General features: G+C 44.1%; 1 protein-coding gene across 1 annotated transcript in view; it reads left to right on the plus strand.

Annotated features, from left to right (window-relative positions):
* Positions 1–505: 505 nt before the first annotated feature.
* Positions 506–22187, plus strand: part of WSCD2 (WSC domain containing 2) — a 136518-nt gene continuing 114836 nt past the window's right edge. The window contains exon 1 of the mRNA XM_074206059.1: positions 506–808. The gene's annotated coding sequence lies outside the window, so the exon portion shown is untranslated. The remainder of the gene's footprint in view (positions 809–22187) is intronic.

Here is a 22187-nt window from a genome sequence, read left to right on the forward strand (position 1 = left end):
CCCGCCGCCTCCCCGCCGAGCCTTTCCCGCCCGGAGAGCCAGCCCTCAAGGAGTTAAGCGGGAGGCAGTGCTGCAGGCCCGCCGACTAGAGTGGCAGCGGAGGGAGCCGCCGCAGCCGCAGCCGAGGAGACGGGGCGAGAGCCGAGCCCAGCCGAGCCCAGCCGAGCCCAGCCGAGCCGGCCGAGCCAGCCCGGCGGCCCGACAGAGATGTGAAGTCGGGGAGAGCCAGCCGGCAGCCTCCCGCCGGAGCAGCCTCCAGCCTCCGCGCTCTGCCCGGCCCCCCGGGCCCCCCGATCGCTGGGAGCCCGGGCTGCTTCCCTGGCAGCGGCTGCCCACCATGGGCACGGGCTCTGCCCCCTGCCCAGCCCCGGCCGCGTGAGGGGGAGGCTGCTGCGGTCCCCGGGGGCTCCTGTGGCGCCGCCGGCCCCGCTGCTGCATCGGGGGGCGCAGGCCCCCCACCCCCCATCGCCGCCCCCCACACTTACTTTTCCTCCCCCTGCGGCTTCTCACCCGGGCAGGGGAGATAACAGTGAGCTCAGTTGGGGGAGAGCTGGCTTCTGGGGTTTGGGGTTTTTTATAACCGCACACACGCACACATAATTGCTCACACACACGCGCGCATCCACACACTCGCGTGTACACACACACACACACACACACACACACACACACACTCACTCACTCACACGGAAATCCTCGGCGCAATTGCAGCAGTCTTAGACCTGGAAGGAGCTTGGGGCAGCCCGGAGAGCCCGGCTGAGGGGCAGAGACACACACAGAGTTGGGAAGCTCCTGAGAGACCCCACAGGTAACGGGGCAAAGGGATGGCGGGGGGGCTTGGAAAACTGAAAGCTAGAGGTGAGGGTGGCCAAGAGCCAAAGGGAGCAAAGTAAGATTTAAAGAACCCAGGGCGCTGGAATTGCATCTCCAGGCAACACCCTCCCCCCACCATGGGGGTGGGGGGACCGAGCCATTGGTCCTTTATTAGCCGGGGATGGCTTGGGGAAGGTGACAGGCAGACCTGAACAGGCTCAGGGAGAAACTTTCACTTCCTCGGGGGAAATGAAGTGGCATCTGGAGCCTGGCTGAGCTCTGTCCCTGGGCAGGCAGGCAGGGTGCTCCTCTGCTGCGGGGAAGCCAATTCTTTCTCCCAGGGCCAGCTGGACACTTTGGGGGACCTTCTTTTTAAAAAGGAACAGCGTCAACAAGAATCAATGGGTCCTTTGGGTCTCACTTGTTAACAGCCCCATAAAGGGAAATGACAGGGGTTTTCTGGGAGGCTCAGGGGAAGGGAGCCACCAACAATGTTTTCTCAAGTTTGTGGTTGATAATGGGTTGTCTTGGAGATTCCTGGAGATGAGACCCTCCACAGTTAGGAGCCAGGCAGGATTTGGGGTAGGTTGGAAAAGAGGCTAGGCACGGTCCCTGTTGGCTATCCTGTAGTACAGAAAATCAAATCTAAGAGATTTTTTAAGATGAGGTGAAATTGTGGTTGGCTAACATGGTCATGTGAGAGAGTGTGTGTGTGTGTGTGTGTGTGTGTGTGTGTGTGTGTGTGTGTGTGTGTTTGGGGGCTGGGATGCTGTAGATCAAGAGGTGAAAAACAACCAAATCTCTGCTCCCCGTTTCTCATGAAGCCCCCTCCTTGTTTGCTCAGAGCCCAAACGGCTGAGAGTCTCCCAAGACCCTGCTGGCTCCCTGTGTGTACCTAGCATAGCTACTGGGGGAGAGGAAAGGGTGGAAGTTTGCCAGAAATGGGAAGATTCAGTAGAGAGGCTCAAGGTACGTTCCCTTCCCTCACCCTTTAGGAAAAGGCTTTTCAGTGTGTAAGAGGACCTTCCCAAACATCTAGTTCAATCCCCTTGTATGTCAGAAAAGGAAAGTGAGGAAAAGAAAAGAGCCTTCAGATTGCAGTTGAGGTGAGAGAAGGTTAGAAGCTGAAAAGGCCAAACTTTTTGCAAGTGAACAGCCAGGATGGGGATGATAGTTTGAAGGTGGGTGGATCTCAGCCCACTTTTATGCCCGTGACAAAGGATCCTAGATCTGGAATGAGAAGGGACCCCAGGGACCATATTGTCCAATCTTTTCATTTTACATGTGGGAAAACTGAGTCCGGGAGAGATGACCATAGAAGGGATGAAAGGCTTTTGGAAGTCACCCCTCCCCTATTTTAATAATATTAGAATCATAGAGTCTAACCAAAAGGCAGCCAAGTACAATCCCTGTCATTTTACAGATGAGGAGTATATATAGTGATTTGCCCATGGTCACAGTTAGGAGGTGGGAAAACCAGGATTCGAGTCTTTCAATCTCTCCCGAAATCCATATGACACCCTTCTGGCCCAAGCTACCCTGACTCACCCCTATTTCTTGCTGCACTGTGGCTGGGAGCCACAGGGGCTCAGCAGTCCATGTGTTAGCCTGGTCAGGGTCTGGAACCAAGCATGAGGGATGCCCTTCAGGGACCACCTGCATGGAAACATCCCTTCTGCCCCATGCTGCCCACTGAAGGGCTCTCTCCAGAGGCCCTAACTCTAGAGTTTTAACTGAAGTAGACTCTGCCCTTCCATCCTCCTGTGGGCTACTCAGTGACAACACAGGGAGAGGCCCTGGACTAGACTGGGATTGGTTTTCTGCCAAGCCACTGGAAATGTTCACTGGACCTCCCCGCGATCCCAAGCTGGCCCTGAATGAAGAGGGGTGATTGTGTCCTGTGGTTTGCCTGGAAGGCAGACACCAGGAAAATGATCCCACTCTGGCCTTTAGACAGGCCATTGAGGCATTCCTCCAGTCAAGAGGTGGGGGATTGCCACCACCCTGGAACTGATGGGGCCCCTCTAGCTGGGGCCAACCTCAGAGTTATTTCTAGAGGTCTGTTAAAGCCAGGTGTCAGAGGTAGACACCAGTTCCAGAAAACACAGTCAAATTGTATCAGCAATGGCCTGGGAGCTGAGAGATCTGAGCTCCTTCTCTGGCTCTGCTAAAACCCAGTTGGACCTGTGTGAGTCACCTAACTGCTCTGTGCCTCAGTTTACTCATCTGACAGATGAGAAATCTTGGATGAAGTCTCCAAGGTCCTGATTTTTCCAATGCTCTCTTTTAACTCTCACCAGTCTAAGGTCTCCCTCACCTCTGACATCACATGTTCTAAGGCATTGTCTCTCACATTCAGTGCTCTGTTTCTAAAGTCCCTTCCAGAGACCAAGCCACTCTTAGCTCTGACATTCTCTATTCTAAGGGCCTACTCAGTTCTGACATCCATGTTCTCAGATTCTTCCCAACTCTCACATCTTCTATTCTAAAGTTCTCTGACATTCTGTGACCCCATTCAGCAGCCATAGCTCAGTCAGAGACAAGTACAGGTTTCCAGATGGGTCTTTCCATGCTTGTGCCACGGCACCTGCTGTCCTGCTGGGCCTCTTCAAGGCTAAGCCAGCTCTGTCCATTCCCCAGGTGAGGTCATCTGGCAGTCCTGCCTCATCCCATGCCCAATGGCCTTATCCCTTGAAAGTTCCACCCACCTCCGTTCCCTATAAATCCCTGAGTGGGGCAGCTGTGTCTGAGTGGGGAGCTGTGTCTGAGTGGGGCAGCTGTGAGAGACTGGGAGAGCTGGAGCCTCCCAGTCTGGGTGGTTGCTGAGTCGTCATGACAACGTGAGGTGGAGGTAGGCTGTCTCCAATGGCTTTAGCTTGGGGTGGGGGCCTCCCTGGGAGCCAGGTGGAAAGACTCAGTGGCTTTGTCTTGTCAGCCATCCCTGTTGCTCATATGGCCAGAAAGACTTTTCCTGACTGTTTTACCCAAGTCTAGAGTATGGAGCTTGTTATTTCCAGAATGAAGGAGGAATATTGGCAAGAGAAAGAACCAGCAAGCCAAGCAGCAGCCTGGGGGGTGGGGGGGTGGAGGTGGGTGATGGGAGCTCCCATGTCAGTGTGGTAAGGAGAAAAACAAAGGGGACCTTTGTTATCTAACCTCTTGGAAACCTCAATTTCCTCATCTGTAAAATGAGAGAATTGGAACTAGAAGTCCTTGGAGTTTTCTCATTCCCATAAACATAGGTCTTCCTGACCCCAGAGCTAGTTCTCTGTATTCAACCCTCCTAGTCTGCAAATGGGAACAATCCTATTTGTGTTTCCGCTTTTACAAGGGCTGCTAGGAGAAGAAAGCTTCATCAGCTTAGGAGTATTAGAGGAAATGAGAGTTGGAATTCTGAAGAGCTAAGGATTAGGGGACCTCCTCAAACTATGGGCATCAAAGATAGGACTATGAACTTGGTGGGGTTCAAGCTGGCTCATCTTGACTGTTGGAACCACTAGGGAAGAGGGGAGATAAAGACTGTAGAGATAAAGAAGGCTGGGGCTTACCATACCCATACTGGAAAAATGATTTTCTTTCTACTTGGATTTGGGGAAGCCAGGTGATGCAGTGGTTACAGGCTGAGCGGGGATTCAGAAAGACACATCTTCCTCAGTTCAAATCTAGCCTCAGACATTTCCTAGTTATGTGATCATCAACAAGTTACTTAACCCTGTTTGCCTCATCCATAAAATGAACTGGAGGAGACATGGGGAAACCATTCCAGGATCTTTGCCAAGAAAATTCCAAATGGGGTCCCAAAGAGTCAGAAACCACTAAACAATAAAGTGAGATTCAATTCATTTTTTATTGTTATTCAGTTGTTTCAGTCATGTCCAACTCCTTGGGGTTTTCTTGGCAAAGATCTTGGTGTGGTTCACCATTTTCTGCTCACTTTACGAATGAGAAAACTGAGGCAAATAGGGTTAAGTGACTTGCTCAAAGTCACACAACTAGTAAGTGTCTGAGGCCAAATTTGAACTCATGAACACAATTTTCTTGACCTCAGATCCAACATTCTATCTACTGCACCACTGATTTAGAGGACAGAGAGCTGACCTTGGAGTCGGGAAGACCTAGGTTTGAATCTCACCCTTGATACATAATGCTTGCCTGACTATGGATGCTTTTATTACTGGAGAAGACTATAAGTTGCTGAGTTATGCTGCTTCTATTTTAAAATCAGGCAGGGGGTGGGTAAGAAGAGAATAGGAGCTGAAGATAAAAGGACAAAAATGAACCAATCCCTGACCTCAAAGAGGTTACGTTCTAATGGAGAGATCATGCAACATTAAATGTCAGAGCTAGACAGGACCTTTAAAAAGAGAATTCAGAGGTGAGAGGGTCCTTCAAACATGAAATGCTACACAGAAAGGAGAAAAGCAACCCAGTATAATTTCAAGAAGGAAAATGCTGTTTGGCTAGGGGGTCTGCTCTAAGAGATGGCACTATACCTCTGCTAGGAAGGCAACTGGGGGTGGGGTGGGGAGTGGAAGCTTTTTTAAGGTCTCTCTTTTTTGTTAGGGGATGAGAAATACACATTTGTAGAGTAGCCACTATATTCCAAAGAACTGTCAGATTCAGTGCTCTGTTTCTAAAGTCCCTTCCAGAGTCCCTTCTCTAAATGCTTACTTAATCTTGACCTTTGAATTTTATGTTTCTAAATATTATGAAATAAGAACTATAGCTAGCATTTCTAAGAATTGTAGAAAGAACAACAGTTAGCTTTAAGGTTTGCAAAGCGCTTTCCAAATGGAAGGTAGGTGCCAGTATTATCTGTATTTTACAAAAGAGAAAACAGACATTAAGTGACTTGTTCAGGGTCACACAGCTAGGAGAATCTTAGGCAGGATTTCAGCTGAGATCTTCTTGGCCCTACATCCAGTATTCTATCTCTCTTTTCTGAGGGGAAAGAAATTCAATTAACAGAGGTTACTCTGTTCCCCTTCCAGTCTTCCCAAGCAGCAATGCTTGTATATTCATAATTTTTTTTATTTTAAAAATGATCTTTTTGGGCAGCTAGGTGGCACAGTGGATAGAGCAGTAGCCCTGGAGTTAGGGGGACCTGAGTTCAGATCCAACCTCAAACACTTCATAATAACCTAGCTGCGTGACATTGTACAAGTCATTTAACCCTTGCCAAAAAACCCCACAATGATATTTTCCCCTAATTATGTGTAAAAACAATTTTAACATTAAAAAATGTTTTGAATTCCAAATTCTATCTCCCTCCCTTCTTCCCCTTCTCTGTCTCTGAAACGAGAAGCAATCTGATACAGGTTATGCATGTATTCATAATTGTATGAAAAAATTTGTCTCTGACAGTTCTTTGAGATAAAGAAAGGGGCAGTGCCAAGGAAACTGGGCCTACAATCAGGAAGCAGGTTCAGATCCTGTCTCTGATCCCAAATAGCTGTGTAACTCTGGGTAACTTTGGATCTCAGTTTCCTCATCTGTAACAGGGATGGACTCCTTGCCCTTTGAGGTCTTTTCCAGCTCTCAGTCTATTAGTCTAGCCTAAACAAAATATAGAGAATGTAGTAATTCTCCTTTTTTCTAAATATGTGTGTATATGCATCTTTGTCGATGTGTATGAGACAGTAGGTGGAGGGGATGGGGGGAGGATCATAGCTCTACACCCTTCCAATGAGTCCTCTCTATTCTCTTCCAAGAGTAGATAGTCTCCCTTGGTTGGCTCATTTTCTGAAGGTTTGCCTAGAGCTGGCTGGTCACCGATGACTGCTCTAGAATGGTGGGTTGGGTGTGTTTTCTCGTTCTTTCTTTCTTTTTTTTTTTCCAGCCAGTTAATTTTTCCCAAAGAGCTGCTATCTTACAGTCTCTCGTATTTCTGATCTTTCCTCTCTCCCCCCCTCCCTGGCCTTGTTAAAAAAAGGACACGGTTCCCTTCCTCTCTCCTTCCCCCCTTCCCTTCCTTCCCAATCACACAAACCTCTCAACAGAAGCCTCCATTTGCTGAATAAACCTACAGATGTTAAAAGCTCAGGTATAATTTTAGGCAGAACATCTGAAAATAGGCAGCCTGGGAGTCAGTAAAACATCTTGACATTAGTGTTTCTAATTAGGAGAAACTTGTTTTCCTTAAATAAATAAATCAAGGGGAAAAGGAGACAATTGTGGCTTAGCCGTGGCTCTTGGGTTCCTGGGTGGACGTGGGGGAGTCTGGGGAAGGGAATGGAAAGGTCAGGAGGTCGAGGAGACAAGGGTCCTAAAGAAGGTTTTAATTTAGAGCTCATTTAAAACATTAAGACATGTTATCATTTCCAGAGTTTTTAAAGAGCTGATTAGATAGCTTCGGAAAATGAGAGCTAACCTGGGGAACAGTAAGAATCAGAGCTGGAAAAGGATCCTGAAACAAAGAGTGTCCAAATTGGGAGGACCCTTTAGAACAGGGAATGTCAGAGTTGGGAAAACCCTTGGAATATGGAATGTCAGAACTGGGAGGATCTTAGAACAGAGAATGTCAGAGCAGGGAAAGAAAGTAAAACAGGAAAGAAATTAGAACAGGAGATGGCAGAGTTGGAGGGGTTTGAGAAGAGGCAATGTCAGGGCTGGAAGGGGCCTTATAATGAATGATAATGGTTGTCCTTCATTCTCAAAGAAGCCCACAACATCAGGGAGGTGATGCCATGACAAGCATGTGAATTGGATTTGAGTGAGGGCTAAGTCACCAGCCTCACTTTCCCCTCCAGAGTCATTTGGGTTCAGTGACCAGATAGGGATCAGGATGACCGGAGGTGGCCCTGAGGAAAGGGAATGTTAGAGTTTGAAAGTGTCTTAGGACAAGCAATTCCACATAGAATAATAGCTTTCAAACACACCTTTAAATTATAGAAGGCATAATATCACTAAAGGGAGCTTAGAGTATATTTAGTCCAACCTCTTCTTTTGACAGATAGAGAAACTGAGACCAAGAGGGGTAAAGAACTTTGTTCAAGATCACACAGTGAATTAGTGCTAAAACCAGGAGAAAAAGAAATGATATCAATCATATTGTGATAAGTTTTTGTTATTCAGTCATTTTCAATCATGTCCAACAGTCTGTGACCCCATTTGGGGTTTTCTTGGCAAAGACACTGGAGTGGTTTGTCATTTCTTTCTCCTTTTTCATTCTACATAAGAGAAAACTGAGGCAAACACACTAAAGTGACTTGCCCAGGGTCACACAATTTTTCATTATCTGAGGCCAGTCTTCTGACTTACTGCACCACCTAGCTGCCCTTCTTACATTTCAGTCCGGTTTAATAGTCTGCGTTGTCCACTCTTAAGTGTCCACACCGAAAGCTTCCTGAAGTAATGAAATCATGGGTCCTATTCCCTGCCATCAAAATTCATGTACAAGGTGTCATGATAGGGAAGTTCATTAGGTTTTTCCAAACTCACTGGAGGTCTCCAAGGAGAGGTTAGATAGCCACTGGTTGGTTTGCCCTAGTGAAGATTCCTTTGGTGTTTGGGCTGGACTTGATAAAAATCACTAGCTTTATATGATACTTTAAGGTTTGCATAGTTTCTTAAAGATTTTCTCTCAACCTGAGGTCCATGACTTTAAAAAAGTTATTTTGATAATTATAATTCAGTATAATTGGTTTTCTTTATATCCTACATATTTTATTTCATATAGTCAAATCCATTAATCCGAGGAATCCCAAAGTTGCAATATATTTTATCATTTTACCTTAGCAAGAACCTTTATGAACCCCCCAAGTTTACAAAGGAGGAAACTGAGGTAAACAGGAGTTAAGGAGCTTATCCAGGGTCACACAGCTAGCAAGCTTCTGGGCTGCATTTGAACTCAGGTCTTCCTAATTCTAGGCACAGTTCTGTCCTAGGGATGGGAAGAGATAGAGCATGGATAATCATTTGTTTAATTCAAGGTAAAGAGACAAGGGAGAGTTGTTGGCAAAATGTCCAAGTCCAAAGACACCAGGAGCCACAATTCTTATGGGTATATTTTCTTTTCTTTTCTTTTTTCTTAAAAAAATTTTTTTTTTCAAAGCAAAGGGGTTAAGTGACTTGCCCAAGATCACACAGCTAAATAATCATTGAACTCAGTTCTCACTCCCGTGCTCTATCCAGTGCACCACCTAGCTACCCCAGTATTTTTTCATAGAAGGTTCCTTCATGTGATCTTAGGCTCTAAAAGCTGAAGAGGACTTTAAAGAACATCTAGTCTAACCCCTTCTCCCTACTTTTCAGAGGACTAAACAGAGGCCTAGAGGTGTTAAGTGGGCTGGCCATTAGTACATGATCAGGTCAAAAACTGAACCCTGATCTTCTGATTCCAAACTTAAGGTTCTTTCCATTATATCTCAGGCCTCCAACACTAGATAATAGACTCCCATAAGACTTCTCTTACTGAGGTCTTGTTCTCTTCATTTGTAACCCTCCATTAATGATGCAAGCACACAACCCTAGTCATGCCCTCTGGGTCAACCTGTCTCTAGTATTCTGCCCTAGGACATGATTCTGGATAAATGACCCTATGAGTTATAAAGGTCCTCAGTCCCTGAGAAAAATGTGATCCCAAAAGCTTTGGGGTATAGCAGTGACCCTGAAACTGGCAGAGTTGCTTTCAGCCTAGCTTTCACTTCTAGTCTTGAGGGGATTATCATCATGGAGAGAGGACCCATTTTTCTCATCACACATTGTAATGATTGCTGATAAGCTTCCACAAATAGTCAGATGGGTGCATCCTGCAGCCCCCTTCTAGCTGCCAGCCCTCACAGACATCACCTGGGGGAGAAAGAAGGACTGACTGGTCATCTCCATCAACTGCTACCCATAAAATAGTTAACCTTGTTGAAGAGAAAGAAACACATATGGAGAGACAAATAAACAAACAGAAAGAGAAAGAGATAGAGGCAGAGAAGAAAGGAAAGAAGGAAGGAAGGAAGGAAGGAAGGAAGGAAGGAAGGAAGGAAGGAAGGAAGGAAGGAAGGAAGGAAGGAAGGGAGGGAGGGAGGGAGGGAGGGAGGGAGGGAGGGAGGGAAAAAGTAAATCCTCACACCCCTCACTTTGACTAACCCTTTCAGACTCTGATAAAGGACCCAAGAACCTTGGGAAGAACAACACTTCCAGGCTAGTACTCTTGGGAAGGAACCCCGGAGGAGATGCGACTTGGCAACTGCTTCCGTTGGTGCTATAGCCATAGTTACTTAAGATCCAGAAATTAGAGAAAAGGAATAAGCATTTGTATAGCACCTACCATGTTCCAGGCACTGTATTAAATGCTTTACAAATATTCTCTCATTTGATCCTTCTGACAACCCTGGGAAAGAGGAACTATTATTATTTCCATTTTTTGGATGGGGAAACTGAGGCAGACAGTCTGCCCAGGGTCACACAGCTAGTGTCTGTGGAAGTCTTTCCCAACTCCAGATCCAGTGCTCTAATTCACTATGTCACCTGGCTGCCTCCAGTTCTTGGCACCAAAGCCTGGCACTAACAAACACATCAACATCACAAACTAAGGTGATTGTATAAGTGGAAATGCCATTGCAAAAGAGGCCCTAAAATCTACTTTGCTGCTACTCCTGAAGGACCATGGGATCTTCCCTTCTGCCATCCAACTCAAACCTTCCATTTGGAGTGTATCCCCCACTAGAATGTGGCTTCCTTGACAGGGTAGATTGTCTTAATTTTCTATTGTACCCCCAGTGTTTATTACAATGCTTTGTACACAATAAGCATCTAATAAATGCTTCATTTATTTGAATGAGAGGGATCCTGGCACCAGCAAGGCAGCCCAGTCATCTTCTAAGTATGATTATCATAACTTTTCTCTCTGTATCAAGCAATCTCTCCTCTCCCCCCCCTCCCCAGGCCTCTGCTACAAGTGAGGCACCTGGGCTCCTTGGCGTCTGCTCAATCCCCATAGAGGGGATTGATGTGGGTTATACACCCCCCCCCTACACACACATACATATATAGGAAGTATTATAATTATATATGTCTACATATTATATATATATATATATATATATATATATATATATATACATACATATATATACCCATATTCTTAAAATTATTGAGGACCCCCAAAGAGGGGATTTATATGGAATTTTGATCTGTATAGATAGATAGATAATATGTATATATATATATATGTATATTGCATTTATATTGCAGGTGTTATAATTATATATGTTGGTGTGTGTGTTACACACACACACACACACACACACACACACACACACACACACTCTTAAAAATCATTAAGGACCCCCCCCAGAGGGGATTTATGTGGGATATATTTCTCTGTATGTGTGTGTATCCACACACCCTCTCCCTTGAAAATTATTGAGGATCTCCTAAAAGGGGATTTATGTGGTCTATAAATATCTAGCAGGTATTATAATTATCTTCATATATCTATCTATTTATCTATCTATCTATCTATCATCTATCTATGCATCCATCCATCCATGCTTCCATGCATCCAATCATCTACCCACCATCCACCTATCTATCTATCCATCTATCTCTATATCTCTATCCATATCTATCTCTCTACCATCTCTATCCATTTCTGTATTTCTGTCTATCATCTATCTATCTATCTTTCTCTATATCACTATCCATATTTATCTGTCTACCATCTCTGTCCATTTCTGTCTGCTGTCTGACTATCTATCTATCTATCTATCTATCTATCCATCATCTATCTATCTATCATCTATCTGTAACATTCACATTCTTAAAAATCCCTGAGGCTTACACAGCCAGTGTCTGATTCAGGATTTGAGCTGGGCTCATCTTGACTTCTGGCCCAGTGCCCTAAGAGATGTCTCAGGGAGAGCACCTTATAAATCTGAGATTGTCTTGTCTGCTATTATTATTCTAGGTGGAAGCCCAAGAGGTCTTGCCTTCAAGTCATTGCATCCATTCAGTGGGTTTGCATTGAGTGCTTTCTCTTTGCAAGGAATTGTGGAAGATAAAGAGATGGCCAGTCACAATCTCTGCTCACATGGGTGTCATACTCTAGGGAGAGGGTATGTGTGTGTGTGTATGTGTGTGTGTGTGTGTGTGCGTGTGTTGGTAGTGCAGTGGATAGAACACTGGCCTTGGAGGCAGGGAGTTTGAATCCGGCCTCAGACAACTGACACTTAGTAGCTGTGTGACCTTGGGCAAGTCACTTCACTCTGATTGCTTTGCCTCCAGGGCATCTCCAGTCATCCTGATTCCCATCTGGCCATTGGACCCAGAAGGCTCCAGAGGAGAAAGTGAGGCCGGGGACTCATCAGAGCCCCTCACTCAGATCCTGTTCACTTACAAGTCATGGCCTTGTCACGGTCCTCTTTGAGAATGAAGGACAAGCAACAAGCCATTGCAGACATTATAATTCTCTTGTGTGTGATCTATACATAGACACTCTCAAGAATTATTGAGGACCACTTTCCCACCATGGAATTTATGTGATCTATAGATATATGATATTTTATGTATACATACACATTCTTAGAAGTTATTGAGGACCCCCCCCCAAAGAGGAGATTTTTGTGGGCTAGAGATGTATACTGCAGGTATTACAGTCCTGGGTTTCTTTACATTGTTGATATCTGGACTTTAAAGGAGAGGAAATCGAGTCTCAGTGGAGTGTGTTCATAGGATGCTAGGATCAGAGCCAAAAGGGACCTTTGAGCTCATTTAGTCCAATCTCCCCATTTCCCAGCTAGGAAAATAGAGTCTCGGGGAGATGAAGCTGCTGGTCCAGGCACAGGTCAGTATAGGGTTAAGGGTCAACAAAGCTCCCAGATGACAGTGGGATGGGAAGGCTTTGCAGATGAGGGCAGACAGAGCAGGTGGAGAGAAATGAGGAGGGCATGCGAGGCGGGGGACCAGCCTGAGCAAAGATGTGGAGGTGGGGCAGAGCCCAGGTGAGCCCAAAGCAGTAAGGAGCCTGCCTAGCAGGAGAGGAAGCAACCTGAGCCTGTCCTGGTCAAACACCTGATCTGGACTGTGGAAGAGCCCCAGGGACGGGAGCCCCACTGGACCTTCCAGGCCCCTATGGGCTGCCCGGCCCCTTCTGGACAGTGAGAAAGTGCTGCTCTAGGGTCCCTCCCAGCTCTGGCATCCCCAGGGCTAAGGCCCAGGGCCTTGTCTGAAGATGCCCCTTCCACTTTTCATGGTCTCTGCATCTAGAGACATGGGAGAAATGAAAGACACCCCCCAAAACATGCCACATACACACTACACACATGTGATGCACACACAAACACACACATCACATACCACACACACTACACACTATAATACCCCACACACCACACATTCACACACACACTCCACATATGCCACAAATACTAAACACACACACTCTACACAACTACCACACACATGCCACATACAACAACCCTACAGAGATTCCACACACTACGCACACAAACCATACACACACACACCACATACACACCACAAACCACACCCACCCACACAAACACGCACATACAAACAGACATACCCAAGGCCTGCTGTCTCCTCTGTCTCTGCCAGACTCTGGAACTGTAGCTTCAGACCACCCACCCCTGCCAGGGAGGCACCCATAGGCGCCCCAGCAAATTCTTTGGAAGAACCTTAAAATAGCCACCTGCCAGACACCCCCACACCGCTGGCACCTTCCCCCAGAGCTACCCCCGGCCCTGGTGGCCCGCTTGGCACTTTCCTCTGCCCTCCTTACCCCCCCCCCACCCAATCCCGGCGAGCATGGAGCTCTGGCTGCTAATGAAAGGGAAACCTGCATGTTCCTTCATAAAAGCGAATTGTAGACAATTAGAGCCGGGCCAAGCCGGCAGGCTCATTAAGTGGGGCTTGTCGGCATGTCCAGATGATTGATGGGCTCTGTCCGGAGCCTCCCTCCTGCAGGCCTCAGCCCCCTCATCTCCATGGCCAGGCTGAGGATGGGAAGAGGATTCTCAGGAACTTCTCCAGGGGCTCCAGGGAACCTTCTGACCAACTGTTCTTCTACCATGTCAGAACTAGAATTGGGTTCTAGAGTTAAACTTCAATCTGGGAGGGGGCACAGAACAGGGAATGTCAGAGCTGAAAGAGGCCTTAGAACAGGGGATGTCAGAGCTGAAAGAGGCCTTAGAGCAGGGGATGTCAGAGCTGGGAGTAACCTTAAAACAGGGGATTTCAGAGTTGGGAAGGGTGTTTCCAGCTTTTTATTCTACTTTGGATTTTTTAAAGAAATAAACAAGCAAAAATCAAGAATGAGGGCAGAGGGACTTGTCTGTCAACTTCACTGGGATTTCTGATCTTTATTTAAGCCATTGTCCAGAGAACCTGGTGTCTGTTATTTAACTTTCTCTTAAGCTATCAACACAATTAAAGCAAAGCGAATATCTCCACTCCTGAATGGTCTCATAGGTGTTGGCACAGGAATGTGAATGTGCCTTCTGATTGTAGATTTCATGGGTTGCCGATATCCCATTCAGGGGAGGGAGCCAATAGTAGCCAAGCTGACCAATTGAACCCTAGATTAATCTAACATGATAATGATAACATGCATCAAACTTTTCTTCCAAAGCTTTAAATCATACTTAAATCCATTGCTCTGAAATGACAAGGAAGTGGGTAATCCTTTCACAGGTCCAGATCACCATCCTTCTACATCTCCTTCTTTCTACTCTCTTTCCTGGATCCGCGTACATCATGGGATCATAGGGTGGAAGTATATGATAGAGCCAGTTCTGACTAGATTGAGAGAGGATTATTAAATTTTCCGAATGAGCATTTATAATCCAAAGACCAACAAATGTTACAAATCAGAACTTGATTTATTGTTTTGTTAATTTTCTTGGACTTGAGAAAAATGATAGAGAAAATGTTGGTAATGCAGATTAGAAGTAAAAATGTTGGGGCAGCTAGGTGATGCTGTGGATAAAGCACTGACCCTAGAGTCAGGAAAACCAGGGTTCAAGTCTGACCTCAAACACTTAATAAGTACCTAGCTGTGTGACCTTGGACAAGTCACTTAACCCCATTGCCTTGCAAAAAAAAGTAAAAGTGTTTCATGTGTGCCTCCCCCTCCCCAGGGTCTGGTTGTTAAAAGATTTATCAGCATAGCCCTGGATTTAGAGATGGGAGAAACCTTAGAGACCATCTAGATCATCCTTTACATTTTTACATTTGGGGAAACTGAGGCCTTGAGAGGAGAAGTAATTTAAGACTAAGGACCTAAAAAAGAAATTATGTCCAACTCCTTCATTTTTTTTCCAAAGGAAAATCCATTAGATATCAAGTGAAAAACATTGAATTTGAACTCAGGTCCTCTGATCCCAAATTCCACTGTAATATGTTAGCTTCTTGCTTCTTTGAGAAGGGAAAGACATAAAAGCATCTAAGGCTTACCAGAGATGTCCTTGGGGAGGGAAGGCATTCCTGGAATCCAGGACAATCTATATAAAGATCCATAGATCAGAGATGGAAAACCAAGATTAAAAAGAAAGAAAGAAAGAAAGCAGCAAGGCATTAAGATTAGCAGAGTCTTGAAGAGAAGTAATAAAACAGAAACCTGGAAAGGTGTGGTGGTTTGTATTTTATCCTAAGGGCAATAGAAGGTATTTGAGCCAGGGCGTGATGATCAGACTTGGACTTTAGGATATGTTTCTGATGGTCTAGTGGAGGTCTAAACCACATGGGTGATCCTATCTCAGAGTTATTTTTAAATGTTAAGCAACTTAGACCTACTGCCCTTGTTCATTAGTTTCTAAAGGTAGTCTACCAGAATGATAAATGCATGGGATGGGGGTATCTTTGTTGCAAGAAAATTAGTGTGGTGAAATGGAAAGAGCTCGAGGTGTGAAATTAGGGGACTAGTGTTCCAAGTACCACCCTTTCCTTAGTGACTGTTTAGCCTTGAGAAACACCTCAAATCTCTGAGACTTAGTTTCCTTATTTATAAAGTGGAAGAGAGATGGGGGCGGGGGGGGGGGGGGGGGAGGGAACAAGTATATTTATTTCATTTGATCCTCACAACTATCCTGGGGGATGAGTGCTATTATTATCCTCATAGTAAAGTTGAGGAAACTGGAGCAGATAGAGGTTAAATGACTTGTGTGAAATCACAGATATAGGGAGTGTCAGAGGTAAGATCTGAACTCAGATCTTGATTCCAGGCTCAGGGCTCTCTCTACTGCACCATCTAGTCACTGGTTCATTGTAATAGAGTTGGGGTTTCACAGTCAGGCTGGATGGTTCACTCTGCAGTTTGACTTTGGAGTGACTTCCTGATGCCTCCTTTTCTCCCTCCACCTTCAACCATATATTTTATATTTTGTATATGTTGAGACTATTTAATTCTTTGTCTACTCTGTGCCTAACATAATGCTTTTTTTAAATGATTGGAAGACAAAAGAAAGAGGATGAAATCCATAAAGTGAAATGTAATTAGGCCTAAATCTTAACACCTATCTTTAGATTCCAAAAAATCAAATCAAACTCAATATGGGAATTTATGGCTAGAGAGATACTCATCTGAGAGAGATCTGGAGGTCCTAATGGACCACAAGCTCAACAAGAAAGGAGCAGAGGAAGACTATGAATTAGCAGAATAACAAGGGAATAAATATTTATATACAATGTGCCAGAAACTTTACTAAATGCTTTTTACATATATTGTCTCATTTGATCCTCCCAATAACCCTGTAACATAGGTACTATTATTGTCCTCATTTTCTCAATGGAGGAAACTGAGGCAGACAATGATGAAGTGACTTGTTCAGGGTCATACACCTGAGATCACCTTCAAACTAAGATCCTATTAATCTTATATTCAAAGCTCTATCCATTGTGCCACCTCTATCTTCTAACAGGTAGGAAGAAAAAGGAATATATCTGGATACCTTTACAGAGGTTATCCTCTATGCTTTAAACTTTTTCCTTTCTCACTTCTACTTCCTTGAAGCTCAGCTCAAATATTATCTTCTTTGTGAAATCCTGTCTGCTCCTGTCTTCATGTATCATCTCCAAATTAATTAATATTTTTACCTTGAATCTAATTTGTATTTTATATATATATATGCAAATTTTTATCAAGGGAAATGGTATATATATGTATGTATATACATATATATATATACTATTAATATATTCTATTTATAATATTATATATATATACTATTTCCCTAAATGTTAAGTTCACTGAGGCCAGAGATTGCTTTATATTTGCAGTTCCTAGTATAGTGCTTGGGAAAAATAAATATTGATTGATTGACTTGTTCAATAAGATTCATGGTATTCATAATGAGCAGGTATGTATGTGTGTGTGTTTTATATGAATGAATGAATGAATGAATGATAATATTTCTTGACCTCACTCTAGTCAGTCCACATCCAGAGTACTATGTTAACATCTGGACTCTGTAGGAATGAGCTGAGACTGGTCATGGAAGCTTTGGACAACCAAGGAGACTTCGAAAGAGAGGAAAAAGGAGGCTTAAAGGGGGAATAGGTATTTTTGCTTGGAGTGGATGAATCAATGATAACTAACAACAGATTGAAGGCAGAGATGATTTTCGTCTTTGCTTTTTCCTACCCAAGCAAATTACCTTTATGGCAGAAACTCTAGCACCAAAATGACTAACGGGGCTGATCACCAAGATAAGTAGGAGATAGTAAAAGAGAGCTCACCTGCCCTTGATGAATATAAGTTGTCTGGCACAGATGCCTCTGGTCCTGAAAGAATTGATAGATGCAATGACTGAGCCACTTTTAGTGATATTTGAAAGATGATAAGAAGAGAGGAAGTCCAAGATTAAAGGAGGGCAGATGCTGGCATGAATTTTTAAAAAGGGAAGAGAACAGAGTGTGAAGACTATTAGCCCATGCACTTGACTTCCATATCTGGAAAAATTATCAAACAGATCACTAAAGAGATAGCTGGTGAATATTTAAAAAGGGAACTGGTGGCCATAGAGAATCAAGCATGGTTTCATTAACTTTACTGATGATGGACTGATCTCATTTCTTCTTTGGATGGGATTCTGATATTAGTTGATGAGGGGAAGACTGTAGTTTATCTAGATTTCAACAAAGCTTTTAATAAAGCATCTCATACTATTCTTGCAAAGAGAAGATGAAATGTTGTATAGACAAAAATACAGCTGGTTGGATGGGTGGATCCAACAAGTAGTTGCTAATTTATTATCTAGTGGAAAAACTCGGTTCTGTTCTAATCAACATTTTTGTTAATGGTTTCCTAGGTTCAAGTGACCAGATTTGAAGAGGCCACAAAGCTGAGGAGGATAGCTAACACAGTGACAGACTAGAATACTGGGTTGAGAGTAATAAAATGAAATTCCTTAGGGATAAATGTCAAGCCTTACACTTGGGTGTCAAAAAAAAACCCAATTTCAGAATTACAAGGGGGAAGAAGCATACAATAGTTCATCTGGAAAAATGTTTCTGGGATTTGGGCAAATTTGATCAAGGAAAAAAAAGATGAGTCAATATAATGGGGGAGTCCCCAAAATGAATGTGACTTTGGGTTGTTTTGAGAGGGGCATAACTTCCAGGAAAATGGATTGAATAATCCTGTTGTATGCTGCTTTCTCGTCAGACCTCATCTGGAGTGCCTGATGCACAGTAAGCAATTAATAAATGCTTTGTTGATTTGATTTGGGTATTGCATCCAGTTCTAGGCGCTATACAATGATGCTGATGAGTTGGACTGTTCAGAGGAGGACAGGCAAGACAGGGAATGTTCTTTTAGTCCATGCCATTTGATTATCTGTTGAAGAAAAGCAGCACCTTTAGTTTGGACAGGCAATGACCCAGAGAAGGAAAGGTGGAACATGATGGCCATCTCCTAGTATTTGAAGACTGTCATGTCAAATAGAGATTAGATTTTGCCCTGTTTATTCCCAGAGGGAAGATCAAAGAGCACTGAATGAAAGTTTCAAAGAGGCAAATTAAATTCACTGTTGCAGAAAACTTCTTAAAAATTGGAGCTGTCCAGCAGCAAATAGGCTGTGTTGAGAGATGGTGGGCTCTTGCTCCTTGGAATTCTTCAGGCAGGGGTTAGACAACTCTAGCCAAGTAAATTGTATTGAGGATGCCTTTTGTATAAGGGTTGAACTAGATGATCGCTGAAGAGACCTTTCAAACTCTGAGATTCAATGATTCCAAGAAATTGTTTTTGTCCTTCCCAGGCTTTTAAATATGTATTTGTGAAGGGTTGAGGGACTGAGGATTTATGTTTCTACAGAAAAGACCTTGGGTCCCTTCAGTTACAATGGCAAAAAATGGAGAAAACATCCTTCTATTGGAACTTCTTTAAGAAGAGTATACCCAACCCTGCTCTATGACTTAGCTCAATCACATTGAACAAGTCATTTCCCATGTTGAGACCTTGGTTTTCCCATCTGTAAAATGAAGGGGCTACATTCAATAGTCCAATGAGGCCCTTCCCAGCTCTTGACATTCTGCGTTCTTAGGGCATATCCCACACAGTTATTCTCTATCCTAAGGTCCCTTTCCTTTTTCCTCTCCCCAGCTGATATTTTACGGTGGCACAAGATTTTATCATTCAGCTTTGTATATAGCATCCCTTTCTCTCCAATCCTCCCAACCAGCCCAAGCTTTACCTCATGCCTCTTGTCTAGAAAAATTTCTTTCATCCCCATTCTGCCTTTCCCACGCACTAAAATTCTTTCCACTCAGACATTACTGAAACTCAACTTCCTGCTCAAATTATGTCCTTGTTTGAAACATTTTCTTTGGTATTTAGTTAAATAGGAGCATTTGGTTTCCGCCTACAGATGACTTTGATCACACATGTACACACTACAGCCTGGCCATGGTGCATGGTGCTCCCTGGGGAGGCTGCTAGAACCTTATAGTCCCTGCCCAGCTCTGCCAACTCACTGAGGGAGCCAGCTAAAGGTCACTCTTGCTTGAATCTTAGACCTCTTCTTTGGAAGCTGGAAAGGACTTTAGAGATGACTTCCTTTAACCTCTTAGTTTTACAGATAAGAGAACTGAGTCTCAGAGACAGAGGGATTTACCCAATGCCATTCAGAGCTAGGATTTAATTGGCAGAGCTGCAAAACCTGAACTCAGGTATCCAGTGTGGTAGAATGGAAAGAAGGTTGGGTTTAAGGTCAAGAGAGATGGATTCAAATCCCATTTCTGCTATTTGCTATCTGTGTAATCTTGGGTAAAGAAAACCTGTTTCCTAATGGGCAAAATGAAAAGGTTGGAAGGACTTAGCCAACCTCCAAGGTTCCTTCCAGTTCTGAATTTAGGATTGTATGCTTCAGTGTTCTGTCCAGGACCCCAGGCCACCTTTCTTGTCTGTCCTTTCTTTTGTCTGCTGCATACAGTCCTGTTGGGACATCAATATTCTTTTCCTTCATTCACATGTCAGACTTCTAAATGATCATAAGCCCATGATACTTAGAACATGATCCAGTATGATTCCCTCATTTTACAGACAAGGAAACTGAGTCTCAGGGGAAAGAAGACCTGTCCCTGATATCAGGAATTTATTCCCTTGACTTTTAGTTTTACTTTCTCCTACAGCCACAAGGGACATTTTCCCCCTCCAGTACCCCACTCTAGAGATGGATACATGATCATCATATCCTGAGGTACTAATTCTCAACCTGGATCTGGCAGGTGGTCTTTTGCTGGGAGAAGTCATCTTCTTGGGCTTCCTTATTTCACTCCTCTCCTTTCCTTTTCCTCCTCTTCTCTCTTCTATTCTCTTTCTGTCTGTGTAAGCTTCTCAGTCTCTCCCTCTGTCTCTGTCTCTCTGCCTCTGTTTCTTTATCTCTGTCTTTATCTCTCAGGCAGGGGATCACAATCCTTACACCTCCTTCTCTGGAATGCTAGGAGGATTAATTTGTGACTATTTGCAAAGTGCCTTTTGAAGAAGAAAAGTGCCCCATGTATTATGATAATACCCCTTTACTTTCACACAATGCCTTTCATTTTCTGCTTCCTTTGCCCATATTAATAAAGTAAGACTCACAACATACCTGCGAGACAGGAATTAATTTGTATTAGTCTCTTAGTCATCCCCCAGCTCCTGGCCTGCAGCCATTCTCTTTGTGTGCTATGATCATGCTGGATGCCACAAGCTGTGGAGCTTCAGGCCAGGGATTCGTTGGCTGGCAGGGATGGAGAGAGACTCCTAAGGAGGGATTAGGGTTCAGGAGCTTAAGTTTGATGGAAGGGACGCAATATATAGGGGATTCGCTATAGAATGTACAGGATTTTGTTTGATTTCCTGTCCACTGTTCCAGACCCTCCCTTAGTGCAAAACTCACCAGGACACCTACCTTCCCTCAATAAATGGTAATAATCTCATATAAAATATAAACTATTGCTGGACCTTCCCAAGCTGACCCCTTCCTACCTTTCCATTTTCTGACACCTTCATTGTTATTATTGCTGTTTAGTGATTTTAGTTATGTCTGACATTTTGCAACCCCGTTTGGATTTTCTTGGCAGAGATAAGGAAATAATTTGCCATATCCTTTTCCAGCTCATTTTACAGGTGAGAAAACTGAGGCAAACAGGATGAAGTCATTTGTCTGGGGCCACATAACTAGTGTCTATGAAAAGATTTGAACTTATAAAGCTGATTTTTCCTGATTCCAGACCTTAGCTTCCCCTTAATGGCCCCTTACTTCCTTTCATATCTATAAGATTTATCAATTTGGTCTTTGCTATTCTTCCCAAAGTTCCATCTCAACCCCTTTGACAAACTGTCCCCCCCCCCCCAACTGGAATACTCTCCCTCCTCATTTCCTTTCCAGCTGCTTGGGATGCTTCCTCTATGCAAAATAGAAGTCCTCTCATCCCCATATCTCTGGAGCTATATCAAATGGCCCACTAGAAACATTCCATATGAAAGGGGAAATCAGAATATTTTAAGTCAGAAGGGACATCTATGTATTAACCCACTTTGTTACCCTGCCATTTTTCCCCTCCCAAACTCCACTTGAAGCTTCGGGAGATTTTGATCAAGGGGATGGAATTACTCATGTTGGAGAACAGCAGTGAACACATGTCCGATATTGGGAGCCCTCAACTGGAACACCAAAGACGTTCTTTGCCCATAGTTGAGATTTATCCAAGAATTCAAGTCCCTGCTATCTGCCTCAGTTCCTCCACCTGTAAAATGGGGGTAACAGCACCTCCCTCCTAGGATGTGAGAATCAAATGGGTACTATATAAGAATTAGGTCCCATGAACATGGTCATAGACATGAGCAATACCAGAGACAGGATTTGAACTCATGTCCTCTGACTCTAAACACAAGATTCTTCCCCCATTTCTACTCTGCTACAGGTAGCCCTGAATGGTCC

This window comes from Macrotis lagotis, chromosome X, assembly GCF_037893015.1.
Source record: "Macrotis lagotis isolate mMagLag1 chromosome X, bilby.v1.9.chrom.fasta, whole genome shotgun sequence".
Lineage (NCBI taxonomy): Eukaryota > Metazoa > Chordata > Mammalia > Peramelemorphia > Peramelidae > Macrotis > Macrotis lagotis.